The 7,218-nt window shown below is 35.2% G+C and overlaps 1 long non-coding RNA gene across 1 annotated transcript; it reads right to left on the reverse strand.

Moving 5' to 3' along the window:
* Positions 1-617: 617 nt before the first annotated feature.
* On the reverse strand, positions 618-6,943 carry LOC130046683 (uncharacterized). Its single transcript, XR_008795683.1, has 2 exons — positions 6,138-6,943; positions 618-998 (listed from the first exon to the last, which is right to left on the reverse strand). It is a non-coding gene; the product is annotated as an uncharacterized LOC130046683 (long non-coding RNA).
* Between the last annotated feature and the right edge of the window lie 275 nt (positions 6,944-7,218).

A 7,218-nucleotide genomic window follows, 5' to 3' on the forward strand; every position in this document is an offset into this window, starting at 1 on the left:
CACGGCAAGAGAAGAAAATCTTCTGATGTAGAAGTATTTGAATAAACTCTGCTTCATAAGAATATAAAAACAGGTCATCTAACAAAGGATCACAATTCGTGCCCATGGGAATTCCAATAGACTGTTGGAAAGACTAATCATAACAGAAAACATGTTACGATGGAAAAGCTTGTCCTTCCTTTATTTATAAAGACGAAAAATAGTCCTAAAAAGAAATACAGAAACAAATTTGCTGAGAGGCATACCCGTGTCTTGACTAGAAATACAAAATATCAAAATATTACACACCAGTGTTTTCCCAACCACAATATCGTTACAAAACACAAATGCGATGAAATACAAATGAATTTTTACTGGAAACAAAAGTTATTTATATGAGAGTGTTATTGTGTATTTGTAAGACTTTTGAGCGAGTTTCAAAATATTTTGGATTAAAGGCATAATTTCTTTGAATAAATCAATACGCAAAGTAATTGACCAAAATACTTTACTCAGGGTTCAATTTTTTTTTACCATGATCAAATGTGAGCTAGTGCCAAAAAAAAATTGATAGCAAAATAAAAATAAAATAATTGGCAGTTTTCAGAAATTATTCAATAATGTTATAAACCAGTATCAAAATGATTCAATATCTTTATTTAATTTCAAGAAGTTTTAGAACAGAAACTATGATTATCTGAAACAGAGTTAGGCAATGGCTTTATGGATCATGCTTAAATTAATGGTGAGGTCCATATTCTTCTTTTCATGGTGGAGAATTCCCTCTCACAAGATGCAATGGAGATGGGGAAGAAGGACACAGGATGATTGACCTTCAGGGTGTTTATTTGAAACATCGGCATAGTTCTGTTACAGGCCAATTCCTCGACATCGTTGATACTGCCAGTAATTTTATGTTCATCCCATTTTGTTCTGTTTGCCTTAGCAGGCTTGAAGGATAGTTCATTCCTTATGTCCGCCATTTGTGCTGTTTATCCCTTCCTCTTGCAAGAGCCTCACTAAATGTAATAGACCGAAGTCAGAATTTCAATTATTGTGTCCATGCATGTTTATTAAAAGTATGTTTCACAGCAAGCTCAAGCCTATGTGCAAGACACCAAACTGTAAACATATATGGGCAGTCTCTTTTCAATATTGTCCCGATAGCTCAGTAGTAGAGCGTTCGCTTCGTAAAAAAAAATCAATCATTAATCATACCGATTATTAGGCCGTTTTGGGCACACTGATTTTGACTACGGATTACTCCGTTTACCTGATCAATATATAGGGTTCACGGCGGGTGACCGGTCGACGGGGGATGCTTGCTCCTCCTAGGCACCTGATCCCACCTCTGGTATATCCAGGGGTCCGTGTTTGCCTCTCTATTTTGTATTCTTTATAGGAGTTATGAGATTGATCACTGTTCGTTATCTTCATATTTCATGAAAACATGTTGCCTTCGATTATATAGCAAGGCTTTAGCATAAATAAGACGATTTTCTAATGAGAGTCATCGGACAAAATTATGATAATCATTTTATTAAGGTCTTCCGTAGCAACGGAAGACCTTCTACTTATTGTGCTGGTTAAGATTATTCTTATTATTCTTTTTTTTTTTTTTTTCCTAGACGCTAACTTTGAAGCTTCATATCTCGCTCATTCCTCAACCGATTTTGCTCAAATTTTCAGCTTTAATACATTTTACTAAAGACTTTCAAAATACTTTTAAACATTTTGGATATTCTCTTCAGCTTGCGAGTTATTTCCCTTTTAGTGAAATTTTAGGGGCTTTGGTTTCCAGATAAAGGCTCCGAGACTATAATAATTGGAGCAGAGAAAACACTGAATTGGTAAAGTAGAAGCATTGTAGTTGTGCACATCATATTTTGTTTTTTGATTTCGCCATTTAAAATGGCGATAGAGAGGGGTCAAAAATCAGGACGCCTGAAAGAGCGAAAATTTGCACATTTCCTTTGTATCTTTTAAACTAAAAATATTTTGTTAAGACATGTAGAATAAAAGTTGTGTAGAATTTCAAGAGCTTTTATTTGACACCAGTAAAAAGGGGCTGGCCCCTTAAATTAGGGATCTACGGCCCCTAAAAGTTTTCGCTTTATAGCTCAAAAACGGCAAAGAATTCGATATGGCTTCCGTGGAAAAGTTGTTCTTTAACATCTTATTTATCTCATGAAATTGTTATTTTGTTCGAATCTTGTGTTATATTAAAGTAAAAAGCTATACCCGTAAACAAGTAGCCATTTTCATTTGGCAAGTGAGCGAGAACTCTTCATGCGTATAACTGAAATAAACTTGCTAAAAATAACATACCTGACTACAATAGATACTAATATTCATTTTAAATAAGGTTTTTAACATGCTCTGTGGTTCAAATACAAATTATTTAGTGATACATTTCTCTTTTTCTTTCGTTTTAACATAAACAAACCTTCAACAACAACAAAAGGAGAGAGATAAATTATCTTTTATTTGTTTCATATTAGAATTAAAATAAGTAATATACATAAAAATAAAACGTTCAGACGTATAATAAATCATGGTCAATAACTGCAAGCTGTTTACATTCTTCACGGTCAGCGTTGTTTATACAGTTATGTAACCCAACTCTCGCCTCGCTCGCAGGTGACCAGAGTGACAAGCTTGCATAATCAAAACAAAAACATCGAAGCTAACTCGGCTTTCGTCCATCGCATAAATAAACACATCAATTACTGGAAAATTATGTTTGAAATCATTTTGAATCCTTTTACATTATATCATACTTAATTAACAATTATATTATGTTTTATTTCAATTATAAAGTAATTGTAAAGATGCTACCGCAAACATTTCGAGTTAGTGATCAATGGACCTCATAATATTTGTGTCAAGTTATACATACATTTAAAAAAACCTACACAATTTTCCTGATTATTTATCGGGTTGTCATTTTCCTCACAATAAGTTTACGGTAAGGGTATGTGACGTTTCTAATTGTCAGAAAAAATCGTACTAAATAAAATGAAGTAGTTTTAAGTTTTATTAACTTATAATTGTCTGCATACAGAAGGATTTATTTGTCGGTTCATTTCATTTCATCTAAATACAATCATGCGTGCAAGTAGATGCGGTTTTTATAAGTGAAATGAAAAAGGCAAGAGCGCCCCAAATATATATATATACATCTCAAGCGTCTTATTGTGTTTAATTTTGGAGATTCATCACATGTGGACAAGCAATCTGTGATTTAACTCTACTTTAACCAGTTGATACACAAGCTTTCTGCATTCTCTACAAAGTGAAAAAAATGGATCCTTTTTGTAAGCATAACAAATAATTTATAAACTTTATTTTTTAAATCACGGGTTCTTATCATGATTATACCAACTCTAAACATGTATAGAAAATCATCAGAAATCCACATCGAATCAGTCTCATTTCATTCAGTCATTAACTGCAAGCATTTTACATACACACCGGGGTTTGTTCTTGTTTACAATTACGTAACCCATGGCTCGATTGTCCGAGTTCGGAGCCATCGTATGTGTACCAGCGATCAGCGGCAATACATGTACACACAAAAACATTACCGTTTTAATGTAATTTGCAAACACAACGATTTACAGAAAATTATGTTTTTAATAAAATCGGATTTTTCAAATGATTGGTGGAAGGACAGGAAGTTCCAGTTCCCACCCTCCAATATTTTTGCCAACATATGCTTGACAGTATACAATACAGATCGTTAATTTACGGTCATGCCCTTCCCAGGCACGTAAAACCCGGGGGGGGGGGGGGGGGGGGCAGGAAACCTAACGTTTTACTGTTAATTTACTATGAAAATGGTCATTGGAAGGCCTGTTGCCGCCCCCCCCCCCCCCCACTTTTGTAATGAAATGCGCTAATGTTATGTAAAGAACAAATTTTTTGGTGTACAGAAAAGTTGGAACCTACCCCACCCCACCCCCCACCCCCCCGAAATAGGATTTTTGACTTTGGGAAATTGTCCGTTTTCTTTCTTTTCTTTTTTTTTTTTTTTTTAATTTTGCTTGTCAAAGATTTTTTGGTAAGTGGAATATTTTTTTTCTGGCTGCCCCCCCCCCCTTTCAAAAACGATGTTACGTGCCTGCTTTCAATCTGCCTTATGTCTACCTCTTTTGTTTTTACCTATTGAGGATTTTCTGTTTGGTTGCCTGCCTCTAACTATATTGCTTTAATATTTAATGCATGAGTTATCATGAACTCGTGCTGTATGGACACCAGTCCCCCCCCCCTTCCAAAAAAACAACATACAAACATAAGGAAAAAAACTCGATTTTGTTTACTTTGTTTGGCGCCGCGGGAGCATTTTCAATGTGATTTGAAACATTCTATTGGTCAAGTCGGATTTTATGCTCTTATAAAGGATCAAAATATTTTTGAACATCGTTAGAAACTGGAGCTGCTGACAATTTACTATACCTGCAATGTTTCAGTACAATGAATTGACGATAAGTTTTTATATCAAATAATGAATAACTATTGATTTATCAGGGTGCAGAGTTTGTGAGACAAGTTCTGATTTAGGTTCTACCCTTCCTTTAGGACAAAATGATATATAATATGAATTATACATCTTATAAATACAACCTCAACACCACATATAAATGTATACGATTTGTAACAAAATTCTGTAATAGATATGAACACTAATAAATAAAACAAGAGTTTAGAAAATCGAAATTGACAAACGTCAGTTCATGACTTTCTAGTCACAGGCATGGGTGAAAGGAGGATGCACAGCAAGTTGAAGTCCCTACTACCCACTAATTTTGCCAATATACGCTTTACAAAAGAATACAAAAGCCTCAATTTACGACCGTGCCCTCTCAATCTGCATTATGCACAACCCCCTATCTTTCTGCCTACAAACTGCTACGCGGGCTTCGAGACTTAAGCCCCTAACCGCAGCGTAGAAACCCAAAGATATCGACATTTTCAAAGATCAGTAAAGACGCAAAAAATCTGAAATAAATCATAAAATCACGAGGGTGAACTCAAAGAAAAAAACCCAACCAAGCAGGATAAGGTGCTTTGACTAGACGCATCGAAGTATGGTCTGAAACAAACCAATATTAGTCCTCTTTCTGACCACTGTTCCCTGTTCTGTATCTGTGGATGCTTTGGGAAAGCAGGATAACCATTTTTGTCGGGGGAGGGGGGATGATGTTACATATATCCAAGGATGAAAAACAACATCATTTACAATTTTCAGCATTTTATCGGTCCAAAAACAGGTTGCATTTCAATGGAAAACCGTCACCGTTATTGCCCATTGCACCTTGGTGAAAAGCAATGTTTTTATGATATCCACATCATAAAACATTACTTTTCATAAAACCTTCCCAGTAATATCTGACAATCTAACAAAAGAGACTGTCTCTTCGAGCCGGAAGAACAGATAGCAATATTACCGAACACTAATTATAGTTCCAGCAAACAAAGTTTAAGATATCACCAAGTCCGCCTATCCGTGCAAATGTGCCCAGACCGCAACTTTTAAAAATACACCGTAAGCTCAATCTTCACATAAAGATTATTAATGACAATACATAAATAATCTTGATGTAAGGTCATTTGCACCATTTCTAAAGGTCTAAAAGTTAAAAATTAATTAGAGTCTTAATAGATCTAACTAATGGCAAATTTTAATTAATACTGAAAGAAAAGTTTCCATATGATCAAAGAAAGTGTCCTGGCCTTGACCCATGCTCATATTGTCAAGTTCACTTTTTTGAAAATACAAACCCTGTCCTGACCATATGCTGTAATGAAGAAACATTTAGATTTCATACTTACAACAGATTTTCATGTTAATTGAGGCTGCATTAGGACCTGACCCAAGGACATATGGTCAAGTTCAAGGTTTTTATGTCACACAGCTCCGACGGAAGACCTCTCGTTGCTTTGCAACGAGCTTTGCTCTAGTTGTATTTTGATATTGTAACGTCGCCAAAATTATAAGAAAATTAAATCAAAGACAATTTCGACACACTACAAAAACACCTCAGTCAAAATAGATTTTACATCTTTAATCTTGAACAAGCATCAAATCATTTTCATAAGTTTCCACATTATAAACATGATAAACAATAATGGCGTACAGTGGCTTTACTAAAAACCAGCGAAATCCCAGTTTAATCACCGACTCCAAACACATGTTCGAATCCCGAAACCCTCGTCTCGAAACCGACACGCACACATCGCACGAACGTCCCCGCCATCATCAGATTTATCTGATTACGCACAAGTTTTTCTTCAGACAGTCCCGTGTCGATCTGCTATGGCCGCATCTTGTGTCGAGTCCTCCTCGTCTGCCAGACGCTATGCATGGCCCATGACAACGAGCAAACAAATAAAGTGGTGGATCTAATTACTTTACGTTTCAAATAAATTATCAAATGTTACAATTCAATCACTTCAGATACAAATTGTTAAACATTTAAATGTAATTATCCTCTACATATCGTAACAATTTCCTATGATTGACAGGACCGCATTTGGTAGTTTCTGGCTAGACAATAAGGTAACAAATTACAAACAGACATCTGACAATGAATAAAGTTTGTTCAGAATAGCTCAGGTAAGTTAGAACACACCAATGTTTAACCTCCAGCGAACCAGTCTTCAAGGATTTTTTTTAACTAAAAGTCTTTCGGACAAAAAACAACATGAAAAAAAACTAGCTACTTTGTACTTTTGAACCATCATTCGTGACCTTTGAGCCATCATTCTTGACCATCTACAAATGTACTTTCTTTTGGTAACTGACCTTTTTCTAGTATTTTTATTTTTAAATCGAATTTCAAAAGACATGTTCTTGTGAATAGATGTAATAAACAAGATATTCAGCAGTCAGGAGTACCTACATTGTACGGAAAACAGTGCACGCCAACACATTGACGTCAATTGTTTTTACAACTACACATTGCCCGTTGTTTCACAACACATCTTCATTATAAATATCCTTTGTAAAACAGGTGGAATTAAATTTTTTTAAGGGTTTCTCTAATCCGATCCTATTCAATCTCACTGCCATGACTACCTCATGCAGAGCAGGTGTGTTTTAAAACACAAAATGACTTAAAAGTGGGATTTTAATTCGACGCCCAGTGACGCCTTTTAAGTGCCAAAGGGATTAAAGTGGTGACGTTTTGTTAATAATTGGAATATAATGAAACAAATTATATTTTCAAAAACTAG

This window comes from Ostrea edulis, chromosome 5 (genome assembly GCF_947568905.1).
Source record: "Ostrea edulis chromosome 5, xbOstEdul1.1, whole genome shotgun sequence".
Classification (NCBI taxonomy): domain Eukaryota; kingdom Metazoa; phylum Mollusca; class Bivalvia; order Ostreida; family Ostreidae; genus Ostrea; species Ostrea edulis.